Genomic DNA, 19,322 nt, shown 5'->3' with positions numbered 1-19,322 from the left:
TTCTCGTTGCGTCACACCTAAACCCGCCTCAAAACTCAACGCTGATTGGTCGGTCGTTTGGCGAACGGCTCCAAATGTTCTCTATCTCAAGATGCCAGACTGATCTGCGAGTGGAAAACTGGAGCTCGCGAGATCGGGACGGTCTCACGAGGCTAGGGGATATGTCCCCCCCCTCCAATATTTAGAAGAGGTAGTCCCCTTCAAAAAACATGAAAGACAACCCCAAAAGAGTTAAAAATAACTGTTCAGGGGACTCAAAACATGGAAATATCCTTCTTACTTGTAAATAGTTTTCCCAACGATTTCAGACACCCCTATAGTGGACCGTACCATCTTAACCTTACAGTGCACGTTCAGTTTGCAGTGGCTTCTGAATAGGGCCACTTTTCCGCAGGGTGATCTTTTTTGTTTGTTTAAACTTTGGAGCCTATGACTTTAACAAGGTCTCATTCTCTAATTGATTTCTTGTTGAGATGGACATGATTCCTAAAAAAACATTGTGAAACACGTGATGTTTTGAATATGCAGAACGTTTTAAACAATACAGCAGCATTCCTACTTAGAGACATAAATTGATGCAGAGAGAGAGAGAGAGAGAGAGAGAGAGAGAGACGTAATACATCCCAAACAGGGAAATTACTTCGATCAGCTGTGAATTGCTGCGGGCAGAACCGGCACGTCGCATAAGCGAACTAGGGGCGAACTTAGGGCCCCGTGGTTACCAGAGGGCCCCCAAGAGCGCTTGAAATGTCTCACAATTGAGCTCATAACAGAGCCGGTCTATTTAAAGATAAGGTGTTGCTGCTAATTGGTCCCACATTAGTCTTTAAATGCTTATTTGCACATTATGAGTGCTTAAACTAATATGTACAATGCACAAGTTGGTTTAGTGCCAAGTGCAGTGGCAACACATTACAATGTGTAGAGTCCCCAAACCAAATCCTCCTCCCAAAAGTCTTGGGCCGGCCCTGGTTGTAGGCTACAGTTTTATGGATTGTGCCCCCCCCCCCCCACAGAAAATCCAAGAACTATACTAGAAATAATAAATGAAATAAGATAACAAATGATGTAGCCTACATGTGTATATGTAAATGTAGAATAAAATGTACAGCCTAAATACATAGGCCTTCTTTCTGGGAGAATTTATCATTATGATCAACCAAATTAATGCCTGGATTTGGTAACACCATAGTCCCTAAATGTATGGACTATAACAAAATAAAATATATGTGTAATATTAAATATGTAGTGAACAGTGTGCAAGTAGCATAATAGTGCCATATTGTTATTTGTGAGGCAATGAGAGAGTTATCTCACACACAGCTGTGAATTGTTGTACAGTTTTATACAAAACCTACGCCCTTGGGCTCACATCCACCTGGCTTGTCGGCAGCAGTGCCCTGATAATCAACGCCCCTCCTCCTCCTCCTCCTCTTCCTCCACCCCCCCACCACCACCACCACCACCTTCTCCCAGCTCCCTCCCCTGTATCTCTGTCTCGGTGTCAGCCAGGGAGAGATGTGCCGCTCGGAGCCGCGCTGAGCGTCTGTCGCCTCGGGTTCAATTTCAGCGCGGCAGCGCTCGGGTTTCTCTCCGGGAGATCAGGTTTAAAACGCACCGGCTTCTCCTCTCTCTTTCCCTCCCTCCCTTCCTTATCTGGAGCTCCCCCGCTGCCCACCACTGCCCTTTTTCTTCCGTCCACACATATTCACACTTTGACTGGAAGTTTTTTTTTATTTTTTATTCCCCTCCCCCCGGCAGAGCTGCTCAACTGTCCGCGGTGCGCGCTCTGAGAGCCGGGAGTCATGAAGCGACATTAGGAACAAATAACCGCGGGAAAGAAGAAAAAAAAGATAGTAAGAGGACAACAGGACGAAGGGAATAAAATAGTCGGAGTGAAACAGGAACCAGGACGACGTCCAAGGTAAGCGTTAAGCTTTTGTCACTTCTTTTTGACACCCTTAGGCTATGTGTCGCCTTTGCTAATTCTGCATGGACTTGTCAGTGGGGACTTCAAGTGAGTTCATACAACTTCCTGTCAACCCTTCCAGAGATGACCGCTGTGATCTCGGTGTGTGTGGCGGTTTTTTCTGCTTCTATATGTTGGATAAAGCTAACCTGACCACCAATGAAATTTCAGTTCCACCATCTAACAAGGGACCCTTTTTTATAAAGGAACTCTTAAGTATACCAATTACTTTGGCTAATTCAAGTTGAACTTAATTTCTATTTGTTATAAACCATAAATAAATCACAGTCAAAAGATTTAGTAATGAGTCTCACTGTAGAGCTGCAAAGATGAATGATTAGGTGTCAACTATTATATGAATCGCCAACTATTTTAATACTCGCTTAGACTTAGGTCTGAGTAGAAACTCTCTCTCATCCCAGGTTGTTAAATGTAAATATGTTCTAGTGTCTTCTCTCCTCTGGGACAGTAAACTGAATATCTTTGAGTTGGGAACAAAACGAGACATTTGAGGACGTCATCTTGGGCTTTTTGGGAAACACTGATCCACATTTTTCACCGTTGTCTGACATTTGATAGACCAAACAACTAATCCAGAAAATAATCGACAGATTAATCGTTAATGAAAATAATCGTTAGTTGCTAAACCGGTGTTTCCCAAACTAGGAGGCAGACATGACTAGGGGAATATGTGAGAGTAGGGCTGGGCAATATATCGATATTATATCAATATCGTGATATGAGGCTAGATATCGTATTGGATTTTGGATATCGTAATATCGTGATACCACACAAGTGTTGTCTTTTCCTGGTTTTAAAGGCTGCATTACAGTAAAGTGATGTACTTTTCTGAACTTACCAGACTGTTCAAGCTGTTCTATTATTTGCCGTTCCCCCACTTAGACATTATGTCCACATTACTGATGATTACTTATCTAAAATGCAAGTGTGAAGATATTTTGTTAAAGCACCAATTGTCATCCCTAAAATATCGTCGCAATATCGATATCGAGGTATTTGGTCAAGAATATTGTGATATCTGATTTTCTCCATATCGCCCAGCCCTATGTGAAAGTTTAATAAACCCTTTTCACAGCAGATATAATTTGTTTTATCAAACACAGGTGTAACTAATAGCTTTATTGATTGCGCCGCTGCATTGCAGTAATTGCAGGAGAATCAATACAACATTGATAAACAGCAGGCGTCAGAAGCTCTGCAGCAGATCTAAAACTATTAGTTGATTAACAAAACGACATCTTCAAATCTTCAAACAACCCCTGGGACTTTTCCATTGTTTCTGCCATTCTATTTGACTAAAGTATCAATTGATTAATCGTGAAAACGGTCGGCAGAATACGTTTTATTGAAAATAATTGTTAAATCTAGCCCTATGTCTGCAGCTCTTCTCCAGAAGTCAAGCGGTCAATGGGTTCATTGATGAGCTAGAGACAAAGACTGCTGGAGGAGGAAAACCACCAGCCAAGAGGGAGTTTATTACAATCTGGCAACATAAAAGGTGTTCTAATCAACCAAGTAATCTATAAAGCATTACTACATGGTTTATTAACCATTAATACATACACTGTAAACCTTTTTAGCAGTGGGGGCAGTTCTGTCCGAACAACAACAAAACAGGATGTGGAGTTAAACTGGACGGGTCCAATAACCTCTGAATAGTTCTACTTGTTGTTAAATTGTGATGTGAGTATTATTTCGGCAGGATAATTTAAAAGACAACCGTGACTACATTGTGTATCTGCCCTATTTCTGATACCGTGGCGGCAGAAATTTTGCCATGGCGGGCCGCCACTATAAAACAAGATGTAAATTTACAGCTAAAATCTCATAGTATCTTACTGTTTTAATGTTATACAGGATCATACTGTAAATGGCAATGCATTCTGAGAGAAAACAATAATATTACAGCACTATCTGCGAATGTTACAGATTACAGTTACATTATTTACTGTTAATACCAATGCATCTTGGGAAAATAAAGGAAAAGGCAGGAATTACACCGTAGCCAGTATATTACTGTAAATTCAAATAATACGGTAAACTGTCTATTTACAGTAAAATACCTTAAAATGTAAAAAACAGTATGCTTATTTTAAACAAATAGTTTACTGGTGAAGCTGCCGCCAGTTTTTACTGTAAATTTACGGGGAATGTTTAGGGTTAAGGTTAGGGTTAGCTTCCTGGAAGGCGCCGTTGGAGGCAAAAAATACCACCGGGCCGCGAATTCACGTATGATCGTGCGATATAACAGGATGTAGTTTCTATAAACAGAACCACAAAACCAACAACAGTAGCCGTTTCCATCCATTATGACGTTTTCAAGGTGTAGTGCAGGGAAGTATGATCCGCCGTGAGCACGGTGTATTTTATTTAGAAAATTAACCAGATGTTTTATTTTGCTTCTGTGCTCGACTTCCTGTCCCGCACTATGTGCTGGTGCTGAATTGCTGCGGAGCTCTCCGGCGTCCGGCAAAAAATAGAAGCTCTGCGTATCAGCTCCGGATGGCTGCGGACAGCCGGAGCTGGGACGCAGCCGTTCTGCAGCCGGTGGAAATACACACATTATACACACAATACACACATTATACACACACTGACTTTAATGGAAACCTAATGACTCCGCTGCCGTTCCGGAGCGGATCCGCAGACGTTCCGCAGTTGGTGGAAATTAGCAGTAACAAACAGTCCATAGTGACTAAGGTCACGTTTTCTATGACACAGATCTGGATCTGTTTGATTCCTCTGGACCTGATCACGATGTACTTTTTTTTATTCCATAAATAAAGATAATCACAGCCCCAGTTAGTGATGCGGATCACCAAAGCTGAAACTTTTGCACGTTCTTTTCGGTTGGAGTTACATTACATGTCTTTTAGCTGACGCTTTTATCCAGAGCAACTTACAATTGCTCTATACATTAGAGGTCACACGCCTCTGGAGCAGCTAGGGGTTAAGTGTCTTGCTCAGGGACACATTGGCTGATGTATCACAGTGGGAACTGAACCTGCGTCTCACACACCAAAGGTATGTGTCATTATCCACTGCGCCATCACCACCAATTAGTTGAGATTTTGCCATTTGACAACACCCCTGGACACACTCAGAACCAAAAACCAACACTAATTCAGCTTCCTGTATTTGCTCGCACCATTATTTCATCCGTTTTATTTCCCTCCACCCCTCTCACTCACGTACACCGTGTGATCACCTCCCCTTATGTCTCTCTACTCATTCATAAAAGTGTTTTGTGTGACTGTTGTTTTAAATTGAGTTCTTATTAGAATCACAACTCTCCTCTTCCCAAAGTAAGACTAACATCACTGGTGTTTGACTTTTTCTTTAAGAGTTGTTGGCGACAGAAACTAATTTCAGCCACAATAAGAGCTCAGCACCTGTTCCATTATGCCAGGATCACACTACACAAATTCAGCCCGGTTTTGGCCCGACAGACCAAAAAAAAAAAAAATCAGGACTCGGGCGAAGAGGCGTTCAGGAACAGCCTAGACCCGGTGACCGAGGCAGCGCCAGGATTTCATGAAACCATATAATTTTAGCCGCTGCTTCTCTCCTCCCGTTTCATCCAATCGGAGCAGCCAAGGACCGGCGCTTACTGTTGGCTAATTTACCTAAATTTCAGGTGTAAGCATGTAGGCGGGCGGACCGTCTCGTTTGCCCAGAGATGTTTAATTAATGCTCGACGGTTTTACAGCCTGCACCTGCGTCCTCCGTCAGTGTTACAGTTTGTGTGTGGCGCGCGTCACGCCAGACTCTTCTCTCCTGCCTTTTTTCCGGGAATAGTAATTTGAATAGCCATTCTTTGGCTTCCCCCAGCCTCCTTTTTGTTTTACTGGACACTGCAGAGACAGATTCACGCTCAGCTGAACTGCTCAGTTCACTGGTGTGGAAATGGCCTTCTGTGCTGATGGAAATCTGAACGGGTTCAGGGGTCAGGGGAGCAATTCCTCAGATGCTTTCTGTTCTGCACCTCCAAATGACACTGTATTTCAGTATTTTATGAATGTATTTGAGATGTTTGATGAAAACGTTTTTGCTATTTCTTTCTCTACACCGTGGGGATCTTTCCATGATGTAAACTCTTTCCTTTAGCCCAATGCCAATGCCTTTATGACCAATTTCCCCCTGTGGGGACGAATAAAGCTCTACTTGAGTTGACTCCCTGTATCTGACATTGGTTAGTTCAGTCAAATCAAAGACATGTGTACAAAAGCAAGACCAGTAACCTGGTAAAAAAGCCTGACTGAAGGATGTTGTGGGCGGGACATTAAGTCAGACTCGGTGGTGAGTCAGACACAGAGCTGTAGCCGAGCCAAAGTAGAACACTTTTTAATTCATTAACTTTATCGGTTATCAGGCCAAAAAACGGACCAGGGCCGATAATCTGTCTATCCCTATTAGAGCCCGACTGATTAAGGCCGCTATCGATACAAATATTTGGTGAATTAAAAATCTGATTTTCAGATATATCGGCCAATATATATTAAAAACAAATATTCAGAAACGCCTAACAAAACATAAACAGATTTCCCTAACATTAGTTATTTGTAGTTATTTATGAGTCCTCACCAAAATAATATGATAATGCAGTTTAAAAATAAACTTGTTGTTTTATTGTCACAACCGAACAGAGGAACATCAAAATATATTAAAGTTCTGATAAATAAAATGCAAAAAAACACAAACTGAAGATATGAAACGTAAAGGGTTAAACACGAGTGTTACCAACAGGGATGTTGGAGAGTGCCCTCTGGTGGACAGGCTACGCAACACCAACACTCAGAACACGGTTGAAGGGGGTTTAGTCCCTTTTTATTTTATTTTTTAAATATTCATTTATCGGCCGTTATTAATGCCGATACCGATAGTTTGGAAAATGCCTAATATCGGCCCGCCGATATATCGGTCGGGCTCTAATCCCCATTTATGACTGTGTGCACCACATTGATGGCTGCTGCATGAGAACGCGGTGGATCGTGTATGGAGGATGTCGTTGGGAATGGATGGGTCATAAAACAAAAGACTATCACCCAGGAAACAGATGTTTAATCCAAACCACGATCTTTTCCCTAAACTTAACTTACGTTTTGGTGCCTAAACTTAACTGTCGTCGCTGCATCATGCTCACGTTTTGTCGGCCATACTCAACTCTCCACGGCCCCTTAAAGGACCGTTACCTCGCGGTGCCCTGTACCCGGCTCCCAGCTCCTTTTGTCGGCTAAACTTATACTAGTAACAGCCGCCGATGCGGCCGTTGTGTAGCCGGCATCGCGTAACCAGCCAGTGGTTGTGGTAATTTCGTAGGATAACACATGAATTGGTGTGAATACATTTGCGTACGATATCGTATGAACCGTTTATGAGAATGTGTTGCATCTCTACATGTGTTAGCTGTAGATAGCTAACCAAATGTGATGGATATGGAGGTATGATGAAAATCATGAGAATTGGGATTGAGCTCGTGCTGCTTGTGTTTTGTCATACAAGTTTCTGATGCTGGTGAAGATTGAAGTGAGGTTGTTGAAGTGAATGAAAGTTGTAGGCTTACATATGACTAATTTAGTTATTAATGAATACAGTGCTTTCATTTTGTCAGTAGTTGGCTAGAACCTAAAAAATACCATGACACTTGCAGAAGCAAATCTGTTTTACCTTGTGTGTGTGTGTGTGTTTGTGTGTGTGTGTGTGTGTGTGTCTGTGTGTGTCATCTGAGTCCAAATGCTCTATCAGCCCCAAAGGGCTCGCACACAGAGAGAGCGATAGACCAAAGCAAGGAGGTAAAGGGTGTTTGGAGTTTTAAGCCCCCAACGTCGCCTTCCAGGCAGTTTAGGCAAGGGTTAGGGTTAAGGTTAAGTGTCTTGAAGTCAACGGTCGCAGCGCTGCCTTGAAGTCGACGTTAGGGGCTTAAAACACCATTGAGCGAGGTAAAGATGGTGAGATGGTATCTCTGCTCTTAAACTAGGGATGGCGAAAACTAAAAATGTTCTTGACCGGTCACCAAGCCTCATTAACTGGTTGAAACCGGTTAACCGTTTAGTTTAAAATATGCTACGCTATTTCAAATAACAGCCATTTCGAGCCGCGCCTGCAATTTCTCAACTCTGTCACATCACGCAACACACACACACACACACACACACACACACACACACACACACACACACACACACACACAGAGGTGTCTGCGTTACTTCACGCAGCACATGTAACTGGCTGGAAACGATAGCTACAGCTATTTACTTCCGCTGGCGTAGATGAACTAACGGTACACTCGTTAACTGTAAGAAGCCTACAACAACAGTTTTGATGCCTTCCAGTCAGGTTTTCGACCACACCACAGCACTGAGACAGCTCTTGTTAAAGTCTTTAATGACATCCACTTAAACACAGATAGTGGCAAAATTTCAGTCTTAGTATTACTTGATCTCAGTGCTGCATTTGATACGGTAGACCATGACATATTGCTTGACTGATTGGAAAACTGGGTTGGTCTTTCTGGCTCAGTACTAAAGTGGTTTGAATCCTATTTAAAGAATAGGGACTACTTTGTGTCTATAGGTAATTATACATCTGAGCATACAAATATGACGTGCGGAGTTCCCCAAGGCTCAGTTCTGGGGCCTCTTCTGTTCAACATCTACATGCTTCCACTGGCTCAGATTATGGAAGACAACAAAATAAATTACCATAGTTATGCGGATGACACACAAATTTACATAACCTTATCGCCAGGGAACTATAGCCCAATACAACAATTAAATATGTGCATTGAACAGATTAATGATTGGATGTGCCAGAACTTTCTTAAATTAAATGAAGAAAAAACGGAGGTGGTTGATTTTGGAGCAAAAGAAGAACGATTGAAAGTCAGCGCTCAGCTTCAAACGACAATGTTAAAAACAACAGACAAAGCAAGAAATCTTGGTGTAGTCATGGACTCAGACCTAAATTTTAAAAGCCACATTAACGTAATTAAAAAATCAGCGTATTATCACCTTAAAAATATATCAAGGGTTAAAGGGCTTATGTCTCAGCAGGATCTGGAAAAACTTGTCCATGCTTTTATCTTCAGTAGACTTGACTACTGTAACGGTGTCTTTACAGGTCTCCCTAAAAATCAATCAGACAGCTGCAGCTGATTCAAAAACGCTGCTGCTCGAGTCCTCACTAAAACCAAGAAAGTGGATCACATCACTCCAGTACTGAAGTCTCTACACTGGCTTCCAGTGCCTCAAAGAATTGATTTCAAAATACTTTTACTGGTTTATAAATCACTAAACGGTTTAGGGCCAAAATACATTTCTGATCTGCTACTACACTATGACCCACCCAGACCTCTCAGGTGGTCTGGGACAGGTCTACTTGTTGTCCCCAGAGTCAGAACTAAACAGGGGGAAGCAGCGTTCAGTTTTTATGCTCCACATATCTGGAACAAACTCCCAGAAACCTGTAGGTCCGCTGCAACTCTCAGTTCTTTTAAATCTAAGCTAAAGACCTATCTTTTTGATGTTGCTTTTCTTTAAATAATCTATTTTATTAACTTTAATTTCTTATACTGCACTGTAACTTTTATTATTATACTGCACTATCAATTTTATTCTTGTCTTTTAATGTTTTTAAGTTGTTTATTATTGTTTTTTAATTGTTTTCTAACTGCTCTTTAATGTTTTATGTAAAGCACTTTGAATTGCCCTGTTGCTGAAATGTGCTATATAAATAAAGCTGCCTTGCCTTGCCTTGCCTTACAATAAACCCTCCATGATTAAAGAGTCAATATTTATCAAAACCCACCTACCTGTTCTACAGGCAAATTTAAACATGTAGGAACCGATATTTCAGTCTGCTCTGCATGCGCTGTCCACTCTTTTTCACCGCGCTGTGCAAACAAAGCTCTACTCTGCAAATAGCGACTTTACAAACAAGCTAAAATGAAAGATGTCAGTTTGTAGTCTGTTTCTTAGTTTGCAACGAATCTTGATTTTTGGACAAACTCTTGTAAACGTAGCTGCTGTCTAAACGAACCATCCTCTCCGCTGGAGCGGTAAACCTGTGGCTGTATTATAAGACCAAAACAAATACACGTGGCTACTTAATATGCACGTGAATTACATGTTTTCAATTTATTAAGCGACAACTGTACATGTAGTCACAGGTAGGCTATGTTATGAAAATATTGAGTATCCATCACTACTGTAAAGGCAAAAAAAAATCCTACTTATCCCATGCTGCCACTGGGAAAATAATACAAATAAAAAATAAAATAAATTCCCTATCGACCCATGACCTCAACAGACAACAAACCGGAACCAAACAATTTTTTTTTTTTATGCCTTATGAAAAATTTTGCGTGAGGGATTATTTCACTTCACAGAAAAAAAAATATTGGAATGAGATGGCTAACTGTAGTAGCGTTTATTCCAATATCTATAATTGCCTAATTTAGAGATCACTTTTTATTTTTTTAATCGACTAACAATAATTTTGACCGGTTAACGTTGAAACGGTCAACCACCGGTCAAACGGTCATCGGTTAACATCCCTATCTTAAACAGGACTCAGGGAAGGGCAACTGTGAGTGTGAGTGTGTGTGTGTGTGTGTGTGTGTATGTTGTGACATCTGAGTCCAAATGCTCTATCGGCCCCGAAGGGCTCACACACAGAGAGAGCGAGAGACCAAAGATGGTGAGAGCTCTGACAGAGAGATAGACAAACGGAGGGAGGGAGGAGGTGGATGACAATCTGTTGTGCCTCCTAACTTTCTCATCTGCCCCCTCTCCTCCCTGTTTTATTGTATCTCCTCACCCTGCCTGCCTTCCTGCCTGTCTGTGGCCTTCTCCTGCTGCGACTTGCATCTGCCGGGGAAAAATAGCTGATCTTTAGTCTTGGCAGGGAGTCCACAGCATGCCCACCGCCTTCTCCGGCTGGGATTTGTGATGTAGTGTAGGGCAGCAGAGGACAGATACTGGCTTTTGGAATTGAGTTTCTTACCTGTGTTCTTTACTCCAAAAAGCAGGCGGCATTTGCCCACTGCGCTTTATCTTCTTTGAGGAGTTGAGTCTGCAGTGAGCTGCAGATACAGGCAGCTGGATCTGACTTTAGTTCAGTTTGGTTCTGGTCTTTAAAGAGTAGTTTAGGTTGTTTTTTTTATTGCCGAATGAAAAACTGGCATGGCCATTTTAAAACTAACAGACTTTAGAGTCTGTAGAGCTGCACTTTATTATGTTCATGTTAAATAAAAAAAGTTTACAATTATTGTAACTGCTTTACGGCCAATTCGAAATGTAAACATTGATTCTTTTAATAATGCAGTAGGTTAGATGGAACCTTGTACAATTGTAGAATCTCTTTCATATCCAAGCAAAATTGGTTTTGCAATTAAAATATCCCAAATCGTCAGCTGAATCGATTCAGGAAATCAGTCTACAAGTCAGCCAAACTCAAAGGCTACGTTCAGACTGCAGGCAAAAGTGGCCCAAATCTGATTTTTTTGGGGGTCAAGTGACATGGTCAGACTTCTTCAGAAGTAGTGTGACCACTCAAATCTTGCCCAATGGTCAATCTACATCAGCATTTGTCACAATTATGGGTCGGCGGGAGTTAGCCCTAGACACAGACGGTAACATTAAAAACTTGACTAGGCCTACAACATGGAGAACAGTGATGGAGCAAGTCAATGGAGGGAGAGGGAGGTGTTAGACCTCATTAGTGTATTGGGAGATACTTGAATTCAATCAAAACTAGAAGGATCACACCGTAACCGTTCCGTTTTTGAAAAATCCTCAGCACCTGCTCATTAATGTTACGGCTGCCATTACACAAACATATTGAAATAAAAGCGAAACTGCTGACTTCCTCCATAACTTCCCTAACTTTAGTGCGACGGCGTGCTGTGTCTGATGTCGTTGTTATTGTTCTTTTGCGCATGCGGGTCAGTTCGAAACTCCAAACAGTTCACACTGGAATCTGTTTTAGGCCACGTTTTTAAAGGTCATGTGAACAGCCGAACAAAAAATTGGATCTGAGCAAAAAATCCAAATTTAAGCATTAAGACTTGCGGTGTGAACGTAGCCAAAGAGTCTACTTTTAGTCATTTTGCCTCTCCTTGTTTTCGTTTTTTGCATCTATTTTTAGTAGCTTTAGGTTTCTTTGCGGCCATTTTGTGTCTCTTGGTGGCCTTTTATATTTAGTATGTATGTGTTTGGTGATTTTGTGCGTATTTATAGTCATTTAGCATCTATTTGTAATTCTCTTGGCATCTCTGTAGTCATTTAGTGTCGTTTTTAGTTGTTTTTTTGTATGTTTGTGCTCATTGAGCGTCTTTTTTTGTGATCGTCGCTTTCCATAATCTTGTCAGATACTTAGAATATTAATCCGAGCCTGTCAGCGGCAAAAAGAGCACTTTTGTGAAGGTAAATACAAGCTGGACAATTGCCCTATTAACTTACATTGTAGCTTGTTTCGCCGCTGCCGGCTGCAGCGATCTCTCTTAATACTGGACCAATGTCAGAGATTGTTGTTCCCATCAGTCACTTAGACACAAAAACATAGGAACATAGAGATCCAGGTTGAAAAAAATGGTAGTTACCCTTTAACCCTTTCTTTATGCTGCTAATGTAACTGTTACTACAGTACAGCTATCTCTGCTCTAAAACAGGACCCAGGGAGGGGCGTGTGCGTGTGCGTGTGCGTGTGCGTGTGCGTGTGCGTGCCCGTCCGTTCGTCCGTCATAGTGAATCAAGGACTTCATTAAAATGTTCAAAATTGTCCTTTTACTAATCCTTTCCTGGCTGTTCACCAAAAACTTATCAATTACTTCTAAGCCAATGGATTCAATTTTATTGAAATCTGTTAACAAGTTCTGGCAAAATCCTGCTAACAAACAAACGTGACTGGAAGCATGACTTCTTCCGGCAGAGGGGAAAATGAAAGACATAAAGTAAGAAACTAAACATTCAGTCGGTAAAATGCAACCAGAACAAACTGATTCATTCAACATAACACTGGAAGCCTCTCAACTCAACTACTGTGGATGGTTTTTAATAAACCTAAGGGACAGTTGTTCTTTTAGTCCTCAAATGTCTTGTTTTGTCCACAACTCAAAGATATTCAGTTTACTGTCACAGAGGAGAGAAGAAACTAGAACATATTCTCTCTCCGAAAACCAGTCAGTATCTGGTGTTAGGGTTAGGGTTAGGGTTCATCCCTCTCTCTCTCTCTCTCTCCACCTGACTGCAGTTCATCGTCATAACCGACATGAGTGGGCAAATGCTCACATTCGATGGCGTCTGGTGCTTTGGAGAGGTGTTCTTTTCCCGGATGAACCCTAACACCAGATACTGACTGGTTTTCGGACCCCCCCGGACCCCTCCCAATACAGTAAAACTGCACATTTTAGAGTGGCCTTTTATTGTGGCCAGCCTAAGGCACACCTGTGCAGTAATCCTGCTGTCTAATCAGCATCTTGATATGCTACACCTGTGAGGTGGATGGATGATCTCGGCAAAGGAGAAGTACTCACTAACCTAGATTTAGATAGATTTGTGAACAATATTTGAGAAAAATAAGCCTTTTGTGTACATAGATAAAGTCTTAGATCTTTGAGTTCAGCTCATGAAAAATGAGACCGCTGAGTTTATAATTTTGTTCAATATATATATTTAATAGTTGGCAACTTTTCAAATGAATTGATTAATCTTTTGTGTCTATTTGCACCCCGGTACGAATAGCCTTGGCCACACAGCTGAGCTATTTACACCCTGTGACGTAACAACAAAAAAACGTTGCTCGCGTGCACCAAAATCATGGCGGACTTTCATCTTCCATGACCGCAGAAACTGGCATATTAGGGAAGTTTTGTCTCTAAAGTTTATAACAATTGAATTTTTAGCGGAAAATGGATACTACAGTTGCGCTTTCTGTCTTCAGTGAAAGCATAGAACCGTTAGTTTGTTAGTTAGTACCTATTTTTTTGTATACAGTATGGTTACCTAGCAACCGAGGCTTGAAGAAACCAACTGGTAAACAGTTGTTCTATATCCTGAAAGAACTGCTAGGTGAGTGGTCAGTACGCTTACCTATGGTATGGTTCGATTCCCCTGTGTGGTGATCTTATCTTATTTGGATTGGATAATTCCTCCACATAACTCCTCCACTTCTAATTGCACCAGGGTACAAATAGCATACTGCTAATTGTACCAGGGGTGCAAATAGCTTACACTGTTAATTGTACCAGGGGTGCAAATAGCCTCACCCTTAATCTTTGCAGCTCTAGTGTGTGTCTGACCTCGTTGGAAATGTCCTCTAGACGCATTTCCCTGCATGCCCTATTATTTTTTCCCCTCTAAATTGACCAATCACAAAGCTTTCAGCTGTCACACAGGACACCAAGGGTCACCAAACTGAAATCCCAGTTTGATTATGAATACGTCTCCAACACAAAATGCTCCGAAACAGTGATCAGGGTATGCAGTCGCCATGGATACGTGCTATATCATGGGCTTTATTACTGGGAAGCCCTTTTGCTGAGCTCCTGGGGAGCTGCTGATTCAGTAGTAAAACTTCACAAATGCTGCTTATTGCTTTTTGCATTTGTCTTTAATCTGCATCTTTGACATTGACTTTGCCTTCATCTCCTGTGATGAAGCGCGCACTTCACATGACTGTGACGTTTCTGCACACATCAAACCGCACTGTGAGGTTTTGTTGATTGTGTTTTTTGAAGGATTAAGAAACAGAGCAGATATCTGCAAATATTAGGCACATTTTTCCTTTGTTCACGCACTGTGGTTTTCGATCGCGAGGAGAACTACTCTGTAATATAAATGATTGTATAATGTCTTCAGAGCCTCGGGAGGAGCTTCGTCAAGACTGAAAGGTTATTCAATTCAATTCAATTCAATTTTATTTATAGTATCACATCATAACATAGGTTATCTCGAGACACTTTACAGATAGAGTAGGTCTAGACCACACTCTATAATTTACAAAGCCCCAACAATTCCAACAATTACAGTAATTCCCTCAAGAGCAAGCAGTGCGACAGTGGCGAGGAAAAACTCCCTCTTGGGAAGAAACCTCGGACAGACCCAGGCTCTTGGTAGGCGGTGTCTGACGGGCCGTTATCATGGTTATCTCAGCTTGGGCTTAAGGTTTTAAAGGAAAGCCGTTTGTGTTTCCGTTTGGGGGTGTGGGCTTTGATTTATGCGGATGTATATCAGGCATATACTGTAAAAATAATAGACTGAGCTCGGTGCCTGAAATAAGTGAAGCCTATGCTGAAGCTCCTTAAAAGCTGCGTTCTCTCTAACTTCCAGCAGGGGGCGACTACTCTGGCTCCAAAAAGAAGTCTGTTTCCATAGAAGTCTATGAGACAATGAGCCTACTTCTCACTTGATTTATTACCTCAGTAAACATTTTCATAATGAGTTTATGTGCTCAGTTGCTAGTTTGAAGTCTTCTTCAACACAGCATGATGTTCATTTAGTAAGTGATGGACCCACTTATTTAAAAATAGGCGATAAATCAGGGGATGCTTTAGGACCTGTCGATCAGGACAGAGGCTTAATGATGCTAACCATGAATGGTGAATGGTGCCTGTGCTATGTATATGTACTTTGAGTAGTTGTTAAAGGGTAACTACTATTTTCTTTTCAACCTGGAACCTATTTTCCTATATTTTTATAGTATGGCTCTGTAATACTTTGGCCTCTCTGTCACGTCTGCGGGAGAGTTTTACACTAATTAGTGAAAAAGCAACGCATGCAAATGTTGTTTTGGTGTGGTACTGCTCTGTGGGCCAGTGTTTCCTTGAAAAAACCCGGCCCAGCACCATAAGCCCGAGTGAATGATACCAAAGGGAAACTCAACCAGGTCTGGAATAATTTCCTGTTGTTTACTAAGAGTGGAGAGCCTTGAACGAAGAAGGCAACAATGGAACAGTAATTAGCAGACTTGGTGCTGTACTGCGTGGCTCTTGTCCTATTTGTTTTATTCCGCTTCCTGTTATTTATATTTTAGTTTTTCATTCATGTATGTGATTGTAGCGGGACTTGCGGCCACCGTGGGTTTATAACCCGCCTGCCCGGCAACTGGTTCACAACGTTTGAACAAAGAACCAACAAAAGAATATCGTACAGTGCCGTGTCCTGTCTCTGTGGTGTGCAGTCATCGGATGGTCCAGCGCGCTACTGCATCTTATATTAGCACAACAACAGTCAGCCGAGAGAAATAACTTGCCTCTAAAGTGGACGAGAGTGGGCAGTGGGGACCAAATCCGCTGTCAAGTCGAACAGTGTGCAGCCGTTTCCAGCAGCCTTCAGGCTGACCAGGAAGTCACAGAAACACTCACATCCTGTTAGGTCTGGTTCCGATTTAATAAAAGGTTATCAGACCCATATATCAGCTCGTACACAGTCTGTAGTTATTTTTATTAAGAGTAGCTGTCAAAATGCTCTACATGTGATCTGTTGCTGATGTTAACAACAGACTGTAGATGATCCGTAGTCTGAACAGATCTAGTCTCTCTGAGTTCTAGACGTCACCGTACGCCACACACGTCTTCTGTACAGAATAAGCTCTTAACCCTGGTGTTGTCTTCCCGTCGATCGTACCAACTTTTTATTTTTCTGGGTCAAAATGTACTTTTTTTTTTTCAACGTTGTGGTCGTCTTTTTCGACACTCCTGTCGCTTTTCCACAAAGGTTTATACAAGTTTTTTTTTGTCACTTCTTACCAATGTTTTTGTCACATTTTTCCTACGCATTTTTTTCCCCCACGTTTTTGAAGCTATTTCTGACATTTTTGTCAACTCTTTTCAACGTTCTTTCATTATTATTTTTTTTCCAAATGCTATACAATTGAATAAAACACCCAAATTCAATGAATGTACTGAGCTGATCTTTTATTTTACTTGTGAAGAGTAATGGTTGTACAGAACCATCCATGTTATTTTTTGACAGTTTGGTTGAAAGAAACAAATTTCGGATATAGAAACATTTTGAATATAGGTCAAATTTGACCCGAGGACAACAGGAGGGTTAAATCAGACAAATGGCAATTTAAATCCCTCCAATTTAAAACCAATAACAGTTGATATAAAATGTCATCATGTTGAGTTGATTCTGAACCAATCAGCTGTCAGATCAGCTGAGAGGCAGGCGTTTCCCAGCATGCCCTGGGTCCGCCTGGGTCTTGCCTCTCAAACCTGCGGCCTCTTTGATTTCGTGAGGTTATCGTTGCCCACGTGTGCATGACGTCGGAGCAAGTCGGGATCAAGTCGGACACAGATCTACCCAGCATGCATTGGGCGGCGATCCCTGGTGATTGATTCTGCGCAGGCCTGGCTCATCTCGAACGAACCTGTTCCCACACCTCTCTCCACTGCCGCTGATTGCAGACCACGCCCACTTACCTTTCCTTTCTGACTATTGGAAACATTTTCACGTCACTAGGTGAATGTTGAACTTTGTATGTGATGGAAACTTGGTGCTGTCCTCAGTGGCTTTTGTATTTGTTTGTGATTTGCTTGCCGTTTGTCGTTTTTATTTAATTTTATGTTATTTTCTTAATGAATAATAATTGGTATGCGTGACTCTCAAAAGCCAAAAGTTGTAAACATCCAAAATAAAACCACCAGAACAGGAAGTTATCTATTGACTTATTAGGTCAATAGATAAAAGATACTGTTCTCTCAGTCACTCAATCACTGTTTTCTCTATAGTGTTTATTAAATAGTGAACTACAGAGGGAATGACCAAACCAGATTTCGGACTGTTACGTCCCTACTTTGTCTAGGGGTGGAGGACGCCAACAATTTAAATAATAAACTCGAGCGAAGGGAAAAGGAAAGGCAGAAACACTTTCAACGATAACTTCAATGATATATTATACAAACTGAACACAAAAACAACCTTCTAAGGAAGGCGAAAATGACCACACAAAGACCCGGCCCACTGGCTCTGGCACGCTGCTGGCTCCTCTCTCTGGCTCTTGCTGGCTTCCACTGAAGCTCCCACTCTCCTGTCACTCTGGCTTCGCACAGCCATGTAACACCTTCTTTGGTTTAGGAAAAGAAGAACGGGACGGTTGGGTTTAGGTAAAGAAGAACGGGACAGTTGGGTTTAGATAAAGAAGAACGGGACAGTTGGGTTTAGGAAAAGAAGAACGGGACGGTTGGGTTTAGGTAAAGAAGAACGGGACAGTTGGGTTTAGATAAAGAAGAACGGGACAGTTGGGTTTAGATAAAGAAGAACGGGACAGTTGGGTTTAGGAAAAGAAGAATGGGACAGTTGGGTTTAGGAAACGTGACAGGCAGGACACGATCCCTGGTCTCCTGGGTGAAAGTCCTGTGTAGTTTGACCCATCTACGCACGCTGAAGGGCGCTTTTTGCGTCGTGATGCTGACAGCCATTGTCCAAGCAACGGTTTGGACTGATAACGGGTTGACTGTTTAGAAACAAAAGCCTGTTCCATTTTTCCTTTTAAGTTTTCGCGGTGGGTTCCGCGTCTTCTTCTCCTCCGGGAAAACACGTTGCATTGTGGGATACGGGAGTAAAATGTAGGGTACATTGTTTATATACTGAAATTAGCAGTGCGTTATGGGTATTTTATAGTGGACTATATAGTGAATTAAACTAGCCACGGAGAATTGGCGAACACACTATATAGTTCACTTTTTCCGAGATAGGGAACGGTTTCTAACACAGCTGATGTGTCATTGGCTTTATAGTAAATGCTGCTTAAATTAGGTTTTGATTCAACAGATCACTTCACATTACAAAAATAAACATCTTTTTCATATTTTACATTTGAATAATTGTCCAGTTTTTCTGATATCTGTCTGAGATTTCAGCCTTCATTCTAACACAGCAGAGGTTTTTCTAGAAGTATAGTTTGTTGCTCACATCACTGAAAAATTCAACAGCAACATCTCTGACTCCATTACATCATTTATTGTTTTACATTACATCATGGGGGCCATTTCCTTGTAGATGGCTCCAGTTGTATATACAGTACTGTAAGTATCTGTATGTTGTCTTCCACAATCGGCATCAGATGAAAACTTCATGAGAAACACTGACATTCCTGTTTGTGTGTAAAAATATACTTCTATTTGAGCTGCTAAAGTATCTACAGTACCTCAGGTTTGAGTATAGTTATTACGCCTACTGTCTGTTGCTTTATGTTTTATTTACTTATGTGTTAGTTCCCAGTGATTTCACTGTGTAAACTTTGAAATATTTAGGTTAATGAGGTTCCTGTAAATTCCCAAGGCCACATCGAAAAGATTTAAATAATGAATGAAGTAGGCGCTGCTGTG

The 19,322-nt window shown here is 41.5% G+C and overlaps 1 protein-coding gene across 1 annotated transcript in view; it reads left to right on the top strand.

Moving 5' to 3' along the window:
* The first annotated feature begins 1,777 nt into the window (after positions 1-1,777).
* The window catches only part of LOC114556393 (SH3 and multiple ankyrin repeat domains protein 2), a 280,188-nt gene continuing 262,643 nt past the window's right edge, over positions 1,778-19,322 (top strand). Inside the window, exon 1 of the mRNA XM_028579367.1 lies at positions 1,778-1,924. The gene's annotated coding sequence lies outside the window, so the exon portion shown is untranslated. The remainder of the gene's footprint in view (positions 1,925-19,322) is intronic.

Source organism: Perca flavescens, chromosome 1 (assembly GCF_004354835.1).
Source record: "Perca flavescens isolate YP-PL-M2 chromosome 1, PFLA_1.0, whole genome shotgun sequence".
Lineage (NCBI taxonomy): Eukaryota > Metazoa > Chordata > Actinopteri > Perciformes > Percidae > Perca > Perca flavescens.
This window is presented reverse-complemented; position numbering and strand designations above follow the sequence as displayed.